The sequence below is a fragment of the Hyperolius riggenbachi genome, chromosome 5 (genome assembly GCF_040937935.1).
Source record: "Hyperolius riggenbachi isolate aHypRig1 chromosome 5, aHypRig1.pri, whole genome shotgun sequence".
In the NCBI taxonomy this organism is placed as follows: domain Eukaryota; kingdom Metazoa; phylum Chordata; class Amphibia; order Anura; family Hyperoliidae; genus Hyperolius; species Hyperolius riggenbachi.
In genome coordinates this window covers 204125942-204140144 of record NC_090650.1, presented here as the reverse complement: position 1 = coordinate 204140144, position 14203 = coordinate 204125942, and the positions used below count along the sequence as shown (strand labels likewise).

Below are 14203 nucleotides of genomic sequence, written 5' to 3'. Positions count from 1 at the left end.
TATTTGGAACACATAGAGATTATTTTGCTTGTAGAGCTCCCTCCATATGCATTGGAAGTAGATTCCATGTGAATATTTGTTTTGAGATCACAGCATCTGTTCTGCAAATGTATTTTGCACTAAATTGTTGCCATTCTGTAGTCAAGAATAATCCAAACACTAAAGGCTCGTTTCCACTAGGGGTGATTAGCAGTATTTCCCCAATCCAGAAGCGGAATCGGAGACTACTGAAATCTGCTTCCAACTCACATGCGGCGACAAAAAAATGACCTTTTATGAAAGATTCCTCCGAATCCCCTTAGCCGTGCACAGCATGGCTAGGGGGATTCGGATTGCATACTTGCATCAGCACAAATGCGGGTACAAATGGAAACCTGGCCTTACAGCACACCTGAAACCACATAAAGGTAGCTACCACCGAGGCAAGCCTCTAGATGCGCCTGAGGCTCCCTTGTTTCTCCATGACTCTCTGTTGCCGACTGGGACCCTCTTATTCTTTGTGGCTCCGCTCCTCTCTGTGCATGAGCGTGGCTGCACTCTGCAGGCGTCAGTTGGGTTCGCGTCTATGCAGTAGCATGGAGCTACTTATGCATGAGGAAAAAGGCTTGCATGAGCGGTTCCATGCTTCTGCGCAGGCACGGGGCATACATTGCACCTGCACAGTGCAGCCATGCTCCTACACGGAGGAGAGTGCAGCAGCGAGCAATGTCCAACATTAATCTCAAATGTTTTTAAAAGGGTCCCAGCGGGGGAACAGAGGGGTGTAAGAATATTGGGGAAGCCTTTGGAGTTTAAACATTTTCCTGAGGCAAGACAATTGTTCATGATTGTTTCAGAGAGAAATCTAAACTGTTTTCTGGTATCCCCTGACATCACTGGCCTCCTTATTTTAGATACATCTGGCTGAATAGATGTACCCGATACCTCGAGGCACCACAGCGGGAAGTTGCTTGCGCATTTCATCCTCCCCTCTTCATAGTACATGCTGCTTGGCCAGAAGCCAATGCTCCAAAACGGCCACCTGAAACCCTACCTAAAGATCAGTTAAAAGCATTAAGGTGTGTTCATAGCTTTACAAGCATGCAATACATTTAGTCTGGTACAGACATAAGATTACTGTTACCTAATTCTAGTCAGATCAGCTGACCCTGCTTGGGAGAATAGTGATTAGTTACAAGGTATATTGGGCCCAGTTGTTTTTGTATCCCCTCACTGCAGGTCATGGCCTGCTCTTCATTCTCCTATTTTGATAGAGAATTACAGGTTTACAGCCATTTTCTATGTTAAAGGGAACCTTAACTGGAGGGAAGAGTTACACTTACCTGGGGCTTCTACCGGCCCCCTGCAGACGTCCTGCTCCCGTGCTTGGAGAAACCGATCCTACGGTCCCCTGCAGCGAGCCAGTTTCGATTCAGGTGACTGGTCAGTCTGTGGCCAGTGCTGCACACCTCCTTGTTCACGCTCCCGTCGATGTCACCGTCCTGCGCATGCACAGTACTAGATTTCTCATGCTGCACACATGCAGGACGTCAATAGCAGCATTAACTAAGATGCACGGCCAGGGCCGCGCAGGCACATTGCAGAACTGGCCACCGACTGCCCAGAAATGAAACTAGTTCGCTGCAAGGGACTGAAGGATCGGTTTGTCCCGGCTCGGGCATAGGATGTCTGCAAGGGGCCCGTAGAAACCCTAGGTAAGTTAAACTAACCCCCCCGCCTCAGTTAGGGTTCCCTCTAAATATGTGAATATATTGAAGCAGGCGTTACTTAACCCATCCATATTCTGTTGGTTTGAATGATGGTAACTGAATGTCTGTGCCAGCCCTAGGGCCCATTCACAGTGGGGATCGCAAAATGCTAGCGATTAGCGTGCTAAACTCGTATTTTTTTGCTGTACATTTTCGTGATTTTTGAGCGATTGTGATTAGCGTTTTTTGACATTGCAATCGCAATCGCTCAAAAATCGCTTAAAAACGGCATGCACTGCGTTTGCATTGTCTGCGGACCGCCGGTGATCGCAGCAGTGAGATCACTGCCATATACTTTACATTACACTAGTGGCCGCTAATCACCCCAGTGTGAATGGGCTCTTAACATACCCCTGAACTGCTTTATTCTAAGCATACTTTTAAACCTCCTTGGCGGTAACCCTGAGTCAGGCTCAGGATGTAAATCTGTAGCTCAGAGTGGTAATACCGAGTTGGATTCATGGAAGGTGTGTACTGTGCAGGGCTGCGGCAGATCTATCTAGCAGTATGATTTTTAGGGTCTAAAAGCTTGTGAAAAAATTGCACCGCTTTTAACAAATAAAATCTGGAAGCAATCATACCGCCAGGGAGGTTGCTGTTTTATGTGTGGTATACATCACAGCACCATTCTCCCTCTACAGTGCCCGCTGTAGCCCACCCTCTGCTCAGCCGAAATATTCAACTGAGCAGAACATCGATGATGGGCGGGAAGGATGAGTCAGTACTTCGTCCTCTCTGCATGTCCTTAGTTTCGCCCCCTCCACTCGCACACCAATGGTTCCTATATGATGTTACAGTACACAGCGCACTGGGTAATTAAAGTCGGAATGGTAGTGTACTAATAACCAGGCACGTGGTTAGGGTAATTTATTCGGGGCACTACCCCAGAACATGTTGCTGGGGTGCCCCGGATATTGCCTGCCACAGTGCCCGAGTGAGTATGGGGCAGTCACGCTTCCCAGCCCCCTTTCCCTCTCGAGGTGTCACAGTGATATTGGGGATGAGGATTAGGATTCTCCTGTCTGAAATGTGCTGCGCTACAGTAATAGGCGAGTGAAGTGACAAGCTATTTATCACTTCCACCTGGTATCTTCATTAGGTGCAGAGGGGGAGAAGTCATAGCTGATGGAAGATGCACACAAGTACACAGGCAGGAGCACTAAAAGAATGTAGCTACCTTCAAGAAGTTTGTCAATCCAGCAAAGCAGTGACCTCAGGTCTGTTTGCAGAGAAAGCTTTTATTCTGCTAGTTATCATCCTCCTTTTCCCTGCTTTCTTAACCCCTGATTGCTATGGATTCACAAGCCTCTGGAACTACAAGGGCCAGCATGTCCGCTCAGACCAGTCTGAGATTTGCAGATTTACATAGAACATTAATATATTTTTAAGTGATAAGCCTGCAATTCCTCAGCATGAAGTGAAATGTAGGACATGCTGAACCTTTTGGTTCCACAGAGGCTGCATCTATTATAGATTTTAGGGAATTAATAACAATATCCTATATAATAATAGTCAAGTGTCCCTGCGTCATCATGTCTGTGTGTGTTCCTGCTTCCAGACTTGACAGTTTGCTGCCTGTGAACCTCATTGCATTGTGGGAAATAACAGCTTTTTCCAACTGCCAAGCAAGCAACATCTCCCTGTGTACATATACTTCGGACAGTGGTGGGAGATGGGTGAGCAGGACGCATCGGTATGGCTCACACAACCTAATCCTTACCATAGCCATTTGTCTATGTCGGTATCATGTAGTGAATGTATGGTAGTCTAGGGTCAATTTTAGAGGGAAGCCAATTAATTTATCTGTATGTTTTTGGGATGTGTGAGGAAACTGAAGTGCCCAGAGGAAACCCATGCAGACACGAGGAGAACATACAAACTCCTTGCAGATGTTGCCCTGCTGGAATTCAAGCCGGGAATTCATTGATAGCGCTATCCACTACGCCACTGTGCTGCCCCTGAACTGGAGAAGAAACTATTAAATGAAGCCCATGGTGGACTAAAGTAAGCCAAAGTCACTTCTTTTGCATGCCCGGACGCTGCTCGTTGTCCTCAGGGTCCTTCCTGGTACTTGAACTTTTACAATGGGATCCTTCAGCTGGATACTTATACAGGAAATTCCTCTAAGTGGCAATGCACGATTCAAAACTGCACAGGCACAGTTTTGAACCATGCATGCATAGCAAAAGCAAGGGCTTTATGCGCAGTTTAGAATTGATCCGCACCACTTGGAGGAACTTTTGGAAGGCTCTGGACTGAGAAAAGGACACCAATAAAGCAGCTTCAGGACTCTCATGAGAAGGTAATCTAGCCCACCATGGGCTTCATTCAATAGGTTTTTCCAAGTTCAGGGATACTTAAACCTCATTGCTACACAATGTTAAATCCTCTTCCTGATTCCTAATGCTAGGTACACACCATACAATTTTCTGGCAGATTTAACTGCTATTACTGGTGCTATTTCCAATTTTTCGATTTTCCGATCATTTCTATAGAAATCGATTGGAAAATCGACATGTTGGAAATAATCGATTTGGCAGGTAAATCTGCCAGAAAATTGTATGGTGTGTACCTAGCATAACCCTAGCCTACAACCCAAATGGTAAATCCTTTCTAACATCTATCACAAACTTTTCCATCAATGGGGAGTACCCTTCATGAAACTCCATTCAGTGCTATATCACTTTCTTGACACCAATCCCTAACTTCCTTCTTCTAAATGCCTTGACGCTTTTAACACTAAATCAGAGTTGCCAAGCCTCCATCTTTTGATCAAGGCTTACCTAACTAAGGCCAGCCCAGTATCACCACCAGCCAGGCCATCATCACATGCAGCCAGCTAGCATCACAGACAGCTAGCTCAGTATCACCGCCAGCCAACCCAGCACACATCACTGCCAGGCCAGCCAGCACAGCATCACCACAAGGCTAGCCGAACACAGCACCCAGGCTAACACAGAAGCCAGGTGAGGGGGCACTTTGCCTATTATTGTGAAATGCTGCCTATGCATGATATTTCTAAGTGAGAACACATCTGCTACACTGTGCGTGTCACTATATGTGGTGCATTGCAGCGTGGCAAGCTGTATTACAAAGCGGTCGTTATGATGCGACACCCTACCTAAATAACACTGCTGCTAAGTTCAATTACATTTGGCCCAGCCCATGACCACGCTAACTTTTAAAACAAGGCACCGCCCGTTTTTGCCATGGTGCGCTATGCTCAGTTCGTTTTTGGTGCCCAGAAGTGCCCCAGATTTCCTAGGACCCTAGCAACGCCCCTGCTATTAGCTGCAAAATGCCAGTAGTAACAGCGTTTTAAATACTGTATACGTGAATTCATAACTTAGGATTCAGCTTAGGGCAGTTTCTAAGCTAAATAGATGTCACTCCTCCTACTCATGGCTTCTGGGGACATATCACCAAACCCAGGGCCCACTCCTAGACCTCACACTACTCAGACTGCAACTCATTCCACCAATAACAAACCACACCACCTCCCCTCCCAGAACACCTACAACCTTATTGATATCCCCCTTCTTCCTAGCTCTCCCCTCCCCATATCTGGGGCTCTATGAAACTCCCGCTCAGTCTGTAATAACTGATATACCCTCTATCATCATTGGAGATTTTAATATACCCATCGACACTAACTGCCCTACTGCCACCAAACTGCACTCTCTCACCTCCTCGTTTGACCTCGCCCAATGGTCCTCCACTTCCATCCACAAAGACGGCCACACTCTCGACCTTGTCTTTACCCGCCTCTGCTCTATTTCAAGCTTCCATAACACTCCACTTCCCCTCTCAGACCACAACCTTCCTACCTTCTCAATCAATTCTTCTCTACCATCAACTGCTCCAACACTACACCATCCGATCATGCGCAGGAACTACCGCAACCTGGATCTGAATACCCTGACTGAAGCCTTGCAACCTCTAAGTACTCTGTCATCCTACACTGACCCAGAGGCAGCATTCAGTTACTTATTTAGTGTAGTCTCCTCTGCCATGAATTCAGCTGCCCCACTCACCACCACCCGCCCCCGCCAAACTAACAGGCAGCCCTGGCTCACTGAACAAATCAAACAGCTGAAAAGGCGCTCCAGGGTGGCAGAAAGGTGCTGGAGAAAGAGCACTGCTATAGAGCAAGGCTTTTCAACCTGTGGTACACGTACCACCGGTGGTACTTTGCTGTTGGCCAGGTGGTACACACCAGGATTGCCTACATGCCACTTGTCCTGGTCCTATCCTGCCTCCACAAAGTTTGGCTCCTCCTCCCCTGCTCCTTGCTGTGCTGCTCTGCAGCATACTTCAGACCTTAGATCAGTGGGGAAGAGACAGCCAGGCAAATAGTGCACAGTAATGGCGCAGATACAGAAAGGGACATCACTGGTCACTTCCTGTATTTGAAGTATACGCGCTGTCACCATGCACCGTTTGCCTGACTGTCACTTCTCTGCAGCTGGCTTACCGATGATCTGAGGTGTGAACTATTCCGCAGGGCAGCACAGCAAGGAGTGAGTAAGGGGGGAGCCAAACTTTGTGACTTTGTGGTGAGTCACTGCCTAGCTCTCAGCTCCCGGCTGGTGGGACTAGGCTACCTATAATTATGCAGGGGGGGGGGGGGGGGGGAGAGAACTGTAATAACAGTGCAGGAGATTTGGGCGCAGCCGGCGCCATCATAGGCCAAAATAGGAATTACGGCTATAGCGGCGCACAGTCAGTAACTTCTGCGCCATCAGAAGACAGTGCTGAAGTTGCTTTTAAAACACTGCAATTCAGCTTCCAGCAATAGCCGTATACCAGCTGTATCCTGCGCCCAAGTCTCCCGGCGGGCAGTTCATATGTATGCATGTGGGGGGGGGGAGGGAGGGGAAAGAGAGGAACTTGCAAGGCTACCTATATTGGCAATCTACCTACAGATTGCCAATACTGACAATATGTAGGCTTGCAATCTAATTGTAGTCGTTTTCCCCACCAATGCCCCCTACTTTTCCCCTCCCATATGCCCTCTTCTTTTCTTAAAGTGAACATGTAAGAAAAAAAGTGCCCCGGGGGGTACTTACCTCAGGGAAGGGGAGGCCTTTGTATCCTAAAGAGGTTTCCCCCTTCCTCCACAGTAGATGGGATCCAGCTCTGGGAGCCCCAAAGTTGTCTTGTCGGTGTGTGCGCATACGCAGTAGTATTTGTTTTCCTTGACTGCAGTGCTTGAGTTTAGGTCTTCTTTAAAGAGGTTCTGTGGGATTCTAAAAATCAATCAAACAAACTGACACTTATCTGTAGCTTCTATCGGCTCCCTGCAGCTGTAATGTCCCTTGCCGTCCTCCTACGATGCTCGGTTTGCTGCCGCCGGTCCCAGTTTAATATTCATCTAAACAGACGAATAATGTTAGCACCTGCTCGCGTCATCAGGAGCTTACTGCACAGCCGCAGGGTAATAACTCGTGTGATTACACTAGGACCGGCGGCAGGGAACGGAGCATCGGAGGAGGACGGCGTGGGACATTACCGCTGCAGGGGGCCGATAGAAGCCCCAGGTAAGTGTCAGCTTGTTTGATTCCTAGGATGCAAAAGAACTCCTTTTAAGTGAGAAGAATATGGTGGCTGCTATATTAATTTCCTTTTAAACTATATGAGTTGACTGGCAGCCCTGCTGATCTATGTCTCTGCAGAAGTGTCTGAATCACACCAGAAACAAGCATGCAGCTAACCTTGTCAGATCTGACAATAATGTCAGAAACACCTGATCTGCATGTGCTTGTTCAGGAGCTGTGGCTAAAAGTATTAGAGGCAGAGAATCAGCATGATAGCCAGGTAACTGGCATTACTTAAAAGGAAATAAATATGGCAGCCTCAATATGCCTCTCACTTAATTTCTCCTTCAACTGCTCACAGTTGGAAAATTACAGTTAAAAGATGGCAATTGGAAAATGACAGTTGGAAAATGGCAGTTGGAAAATGGCAGTTGGAAAATGACAGTTGGAAAATGGCAGATAAAATTTGACATTTGGAAAATGGCAGTTAACATTTGACAGTTGGAAAATGGCAGTTAAAAGTCTAACTGTCATTTTCCAACTGTCATTTTCCAACTGCCATTTTTGAACTTGTATTTTTCAAATGTCATTTTCCAACTGCCATTTTCCAACTTCCATTTTCCAACTGTCAAATTTCAACTGCCATTTTCCAACTGCCATTTTCTAAATGTCAAATTTTAACTGCCATTTCCAACTGTCATTTTTCAACTGTCATTTTCCAACTGCCATTTTTCAACTGCCATTTTTCAACTGTCATTTTCCAACTGCCATTTTCCAACTGCCATTTTCCAACTGTCAAATTTCAACTGCCATTTTCCAACTGTCATTTTCCAACTGCCATTTTCTAACTGTCAAATTTTAACTGCCATTTCCAACTGCCATTTTCAACTGCCATTTTCCAACTGTCATTTTTCAACTGTCAAATTTTAACTGCCATTTTCCAACTGTCATTTTTCAACTGCCATTTTCCAACTGTCAAATTTCAACTGCCATTTTCCAACTGCCATTTTCTAACTGTCATTTTTCAACTGTCAAATTTTAACTGCCATTTCCAACTGTCATTTTTCAACTGACATTTTCCAACTGTCATTTTTCAACTGTCAAATTTTAACTGCCATTTTCCAACTGTCATTTTTCAACTGACATTTTCCAACTGTCATTTTTCAACTGCCATTTTCCAACTGTCATTTTTCAACTGTTGTTTTTTACTGCCATTTTCCAACTGTCAAATTTTAACTGCCATTTTCCAACTGCCAAATTTTAACTGTTGTTTTTCAACTGTCATTTTTCAACTGCCATTTCTCAACTGTCATTTTCCAACAGCCAAATTTCAACTGTTTTTCGACTGCCATTATTTTCCAACTGTCATTTTTCAACTTCCATTTTTCGACTATCCTTTTCCAATTGTTTCCTTCTTCCTTTCCTATTTTATTTATTTCGCAAACACAGGCCTAGAGATCCTCAGTGTTGAATGTTGATTTTCCACCTCATTTTGTGTTTTGGGGGCTACATTTGCATCACGATTTGCACAATTTAAAACTGGCTATCTCTAACAGTGACAGGTGTCAGATATGGTGGCTGGATAGTGCAATGGTTAAGGGCTCTGCCTCTGACGTAGGAGACCTGGGTTCAAATCTTGGCTCTTGCTATTCAGTAAGCCAGCACCTATTCCGTAAGGAGTTCTTTGGGCAAGACACTCTAACACTGCTACTGCCTACTGAGTGCGCTGTAGTGGCTGCCTCGCAAGCGTTTTGAGTCCGACAGGAGAAAAGCGCTATACAAAAAAAGGAATTATTATATGGATAACTGTAGAGAGGGAGTGGAGGAAAAAGCCTATGTTGGCTTTTTATCTTCCTATCTTGCTTCTAGTCTAATGACCCATTTATTGGCTTCAACTTTCATAGTGGTTCTCTTTCCAGGCTAGCACTTTTAGTCACCTTTGAAACTTGTCCACACATTCTCTTACCTTAGTGCTTGGTACTGGTGTTCCTCTACGATGGTGACCCTCTTTTTCTTGGGCTACTTCAAATGTATTTATTTATTGTGCATTACGGTGATTTATTGTTGCGGAGTTGTTTTTCAGATTAACTTGCACTGATTTTTTTCTTGATAAAGAGGTACTTTGTTGCTTTGGAATTTTGGATCATCTTAATTACAGAATGAATTACAGATCTGTCTGTACCAATTTTTTGAAATGCCGACCATTTACTTCTCTTTACAAAAATGTATGGCACGTGTGTTGCTCTGCATGGCAGTATTAATTGAAATGAGACAGCACTGTGTTGGCACAGAGATGCATACAGCAGTTTATTGTCAGAACACAGCACAGCACATGAGAGTCTGAGATATTACTGAAATAAGCTCAGCAATGCAGCAGTACACCCTGACCTTCACGGTTGTTATCAAATTACCATTTTAAAGGACCACTATAGTAAAAAAGTACCGTAAGCAGTTAAAAGCTTTCAGAACCAACATGTGTTGGACTAGTCGAGTTACTCATTGGGGATACAAAGGGTTTTCTTTGTTCTTTAAAATAATTTCCTAAATGGCAGTTGCTAAGTCTAAAGGCGGCCACTAACGATCCAATCTTTTTCATCCAATTTTACCAAACCTATGTAGTATAAGGGTAAACTGAGTGAATATATTGAATGGATAATTTAGGCAATTACCTTATATTACATAGAAATGGTAAGATTGGATGAAAAAGATTGTATCATTAGTGGCCAGCTTTACTGCCAAAATAGGACCAGCCAGCGTCCCTACTCGCACACTATTTTGGCAGTCAGACTTAACAATCGCTGTTCAGCAAATGCTTTTGAAAACAAAGGGAAACCCTGAGACTCCGTCGTGAGGAGATGGACTAGTCCAAAACATTTTGGTTCTGTCAGCTTTTGAAGCGGACCTAAACTGAGAGCTTCCTCTGTGCTCTAAGGAGATAAGCAACAGCATCATAACTTTAAAGAGAAACATTTCTTTGTCAACTTACAGAAATCTTACAAAAACCCTTCAGTGTTTACTTTCTGGTGTCCTAGGAACACAAAAGGGTTAACCTCCTGTGTTTACATATTAGCCCAAACTATGGCATAGAGTGGCACACCTGACAGCCCCAATTTACACTTGCTGTTTACTTGTTGATAAGGCCTAATTAGACAGGCTAATCTCTCTAGACCAGGGCTTTGCACCTGTGGTATGCTTGCCAACGGTGGTACTTTGCTGTTGGCCAGGTGGTACACACCAGATTTTCCTGCCACTTTTTTGTCCACCTGCTACTTGTCCTGGTCCAGCCTCCATAAAGTTTGGCTCCCCCTCCCTCGCTCCTTGCTGTGCTGCTCTGCAGCATACTTCAGATCTCAGATTAGTGTGGAGGAGACAGCCAGGCCAACGGTGCACAGTGATGGCGCAGATACAGAAAGTGACATCACTGCTCATTTGAAGTATACGCGCCGTCACCATGCACCTCTTGCCTGGCTGTCTCTTCACTGCGGCTGGCTTACCAATGTTCTGAGGTGTGAACTATTCCGCAGGGCAGGACAGCAAGGAGTGAGCAAGGGGGGATCCGAACTTTGTGGTGAGTCACTGCCTAGCTCTCAGCTCTCAGGTGGTGGGGTCAGGCTACCTATAATTAAGCACGTGGGGGGTGGAACTTGTATGGCTACCTATATTGGCAATCTACCTCTAGATTGCCAAAACTGACAATATGTAGGCTAGCAATCTAGTTGTAGTTTTTTTCCCCACCAATGCCTCCTACTTTTCCCCTCCCAAATGCCTTTTTTTCTTAAAGTGTACCTTGTAAGAAAAAAGTGCCCCGGGGGGTACTTACCTCAGGGAAGGGGAGGCCTTTGTATCCTAAAGAGGTTTCCCCCTTCCTCCTCAGTAGATGGGATCCAGTGCTGGGAGCCGCATAGATCTCCTCATCGGTGTGCGCATGCGCAGTAGCTGCCCTCTATTCAGGCTCCAGCAGACACAGCCAAGCCCGATCGCATCCAATCTACTGTGCAGGCATACTGGTGGTACTTGAAAGTTTTCAAGCAATAAAAGTGGTACAATTAGTGGAAAGGTTGAAAAGCCCTGCTATAGAGGACTTCCACCACTACAAACAAACTATGCAGGAGCTCAGGGATGCCCTCACCTCTGCTAAGCAGTCTTATTTCTCCTCGCTCATTTCCTCACAGTCCCACAACCCAAAACAATTGTTCAACACCTTTAACTCCCTACTTCGTCCCCCACCCCCCCCCCCCCCACCACATGTCTGTCAGCTGACGACTTTGCATCATACTTTACAAGCAAGATTGATGCAATATGTAATAGCTTCAACACGCAACCACTTTTACCAGCTCAACCATCACCTATAGATTCCTTCTGTCCGCCTGCATCCTTGCCCACTACTAACTGCCTTCCCCCCAATCCACAAGACCACTCTCCCACTCTAATATCTTTTACCACACTCACTGCACAGTGTCTTTCCTCACTAATCTCCAAAGCTCATCTCACTACCTGTGCCCTGGACCCCATTCCCTCCCATCTAATCCCTAGAGTTGGGCCGAACGGTTCGCCTGCGAACGGTTCCATGCGAACTTCAGTGGTTCGCGTTTGCGTCCTGCAGGCGAACCTTTGCGGAAGTTCGGTTCACCCCATAATGCACATGGAGGGTCAACTTTGACCCTCTACATCACAGTCAGCAGGCCCAGTGTAGCCAATTAGGCTACACTAGCCCCTGGAGCCCCACCCCCCCTTATATAAGGCAGGCAGCGGCGGCCATTACGGTCACTCGTGTGCTGCCTGCGTTAGTGAGAGTAGGGCGAGCTGCTGCAGACTGTCTCTCAGGGAAAGATTAGTTAGGCTTAACTTGTTCCTGTCTGGCTGCATACCTGTTCTGTGAACCCACCACTGCATACCTGTGCTGTGAACCCACCACTGCATACCTGTGCTGTGAACCCACCACTGCATACCTGTGCTGTGAACCCACCACTGCATACCTGTTCAGTGAACCCACCACTGCATACCTGTGCTGTGAACCCACCACTGCATACCTGTTCAGTGAACCTGCCACTGCATACCTGTTCTGTTCAGTGGACCCACCACTGTATACCTGTTCATTGAACCCACCACTGCATACCTGTGCTGTGAACCCACCACTGCATACCTGTTCTGTGAACCCACCACTGCATACCTGTGCTGTGAACTCACCACTGCATACCTGTTCAGTGAACCTGCCACTGCATACCTGTTCTGTTCAGTGGACCCGCCACTGTATACCTGTTCATTGAACCCACCACTGCATACCTGTGCTGTGAACCCACCACTGCATACCTGTTCTGTGAACCCACCACTGCATACTTGTGCTGTGAACCCACCACTGCATACCTGTTCAGTGAACCTGCCACTGCATACCTGTTCTGTTCAGTGGACCCGCCACTGTATACCTGTTCATTGAACCCACCACTGCATACCTGTGCTGTGAACCCACCACTGCATACCTGTTCTGTGAACCCACCACTGCATACCTGTTCAGTGAACCCGCCACTGCATACCTGTTCTGTTCAGTGGACCCGCCACTGTATACCTGTTCAGTGAACCTGCCACTGCATACCTGTTCTGTTCAGTGGACCCGCCACTGTATACCTGTTCATTGAACCCACCACTGCATACCTGTGCTGTGAACCCACCACTGCATACCTGTTCTGTGAACCCGCCACTGTATACCTGTTCTGTTTAGTGAACCCGCCACTGTATACCTGTTCTGTTTAGTGAACCCGCCACTGTATACCTGTTCTGTTTAGTGAACCCGCCACTGCATACCTGTTCTGTTCAGTGGACTCGCCACTGTATACCTGTTCAGTGAACCCGCCACTGCATACCTGTTCTGTTCAGTGGACCCGCCACTGTATACCTGTTCAGTGAACCCGCCACTGCATACCTGTTGTGTTCAGTGAACCTGCCACTGCATACTTGTTCTGTGAACCCGCCACTGTATACCTGTTCTGTTTAGTGAAACCGCCACTGTATACCTGTTCTGTTTAGTGAACCCGCCACTGCATACCTGTTCTGTTCAGTGGACCCGCCACTGTATACCTGTTCAGTGAACCCGCCACTGCATACCTGTTGTGTTCAGTGAACCTGCCACTGCATACTTGTTCTGTGAACCCGCCACTGTATACCTGTTCTGTTCAGTGAACCCACCGCATCAGTGCGCTTACCTGTGCAGTTAAGCGAACCCACCTACCTACGTGAGTGCACGCAGTGTGATATACCACTCCGTGCATACCCGATATGGACAAAACAGGTAGAGGAAGAGGTAGTGCCAGAGCCAGAGGAAGGCCACCCGGCAGATCTGCGCGAGGTCGTGTAAATGTAATTTCGTGTGGACCTGGCCCACAGTACAGTGCTCGGAAGAAGGCACGTCCCATCACCTCCCAAGATTGTCAGGACGTGGTTGAGTATTTAGCGACACAGAACACCTCATCTTGCTCAACCACCAGCGCTACTACTAGCACCACTTCCGCTGCATTTGACACTTCGCAAGAATTATTTAGTGTTGAAATCACTGATGCACAGCCATTGTTGTTACAGCCAGATGAATTTTCACCAGCTCATATATTTGAGTTACCCGGCAACACTATGGATGTAACGTGTAAGGAGGATGAAGGACCTACTGATGGTGCATGTTTGGATTTGTCTGAGGCAAGCGAAGCTGGGCAGGATGATTACGATGATGACGATGATAGGGATCCTCTGTATGTTCCCAATAGAGGAGATGAAGAGGGGGACAGTTCAGAGGGGGAGTCAGAGAGTAGTAGGAGGAGAGAAGTTGCTGAAAGAAGCTGGGGCAGCTCTTCGTCAGAAACAGCTGGTGGCAGAGTCCGGCACCATGTATCGCCACCTACGTACAGCCAGCCAACTTGCCCTTCAGCATCAGCT

At 46.6% G+C, this 14203-nt stretch overlaps 1 protein-coding gene across 1 annotated transcript in view; it reads left to right on the top strand.

Moving 5' to 3' along the window:
* Positions 1-3352: 3352 nt before the first annotated feature.
* The window catches only part of SLC9A3 (solute carrier family 9 member A3), a 178622-nt gene continuing 167771 nt past the window's right edge, over positions 3353-14203 (top strand). Inside the window, exon 1 of the mRNA XM_068236599.1 lies at positions 3353-3441. The gene's annotated coding sequence lies outside the window, so the exon portion shown is untranslated. The remainder of the gene's footprint in view (positions 3442-14203) is intronic.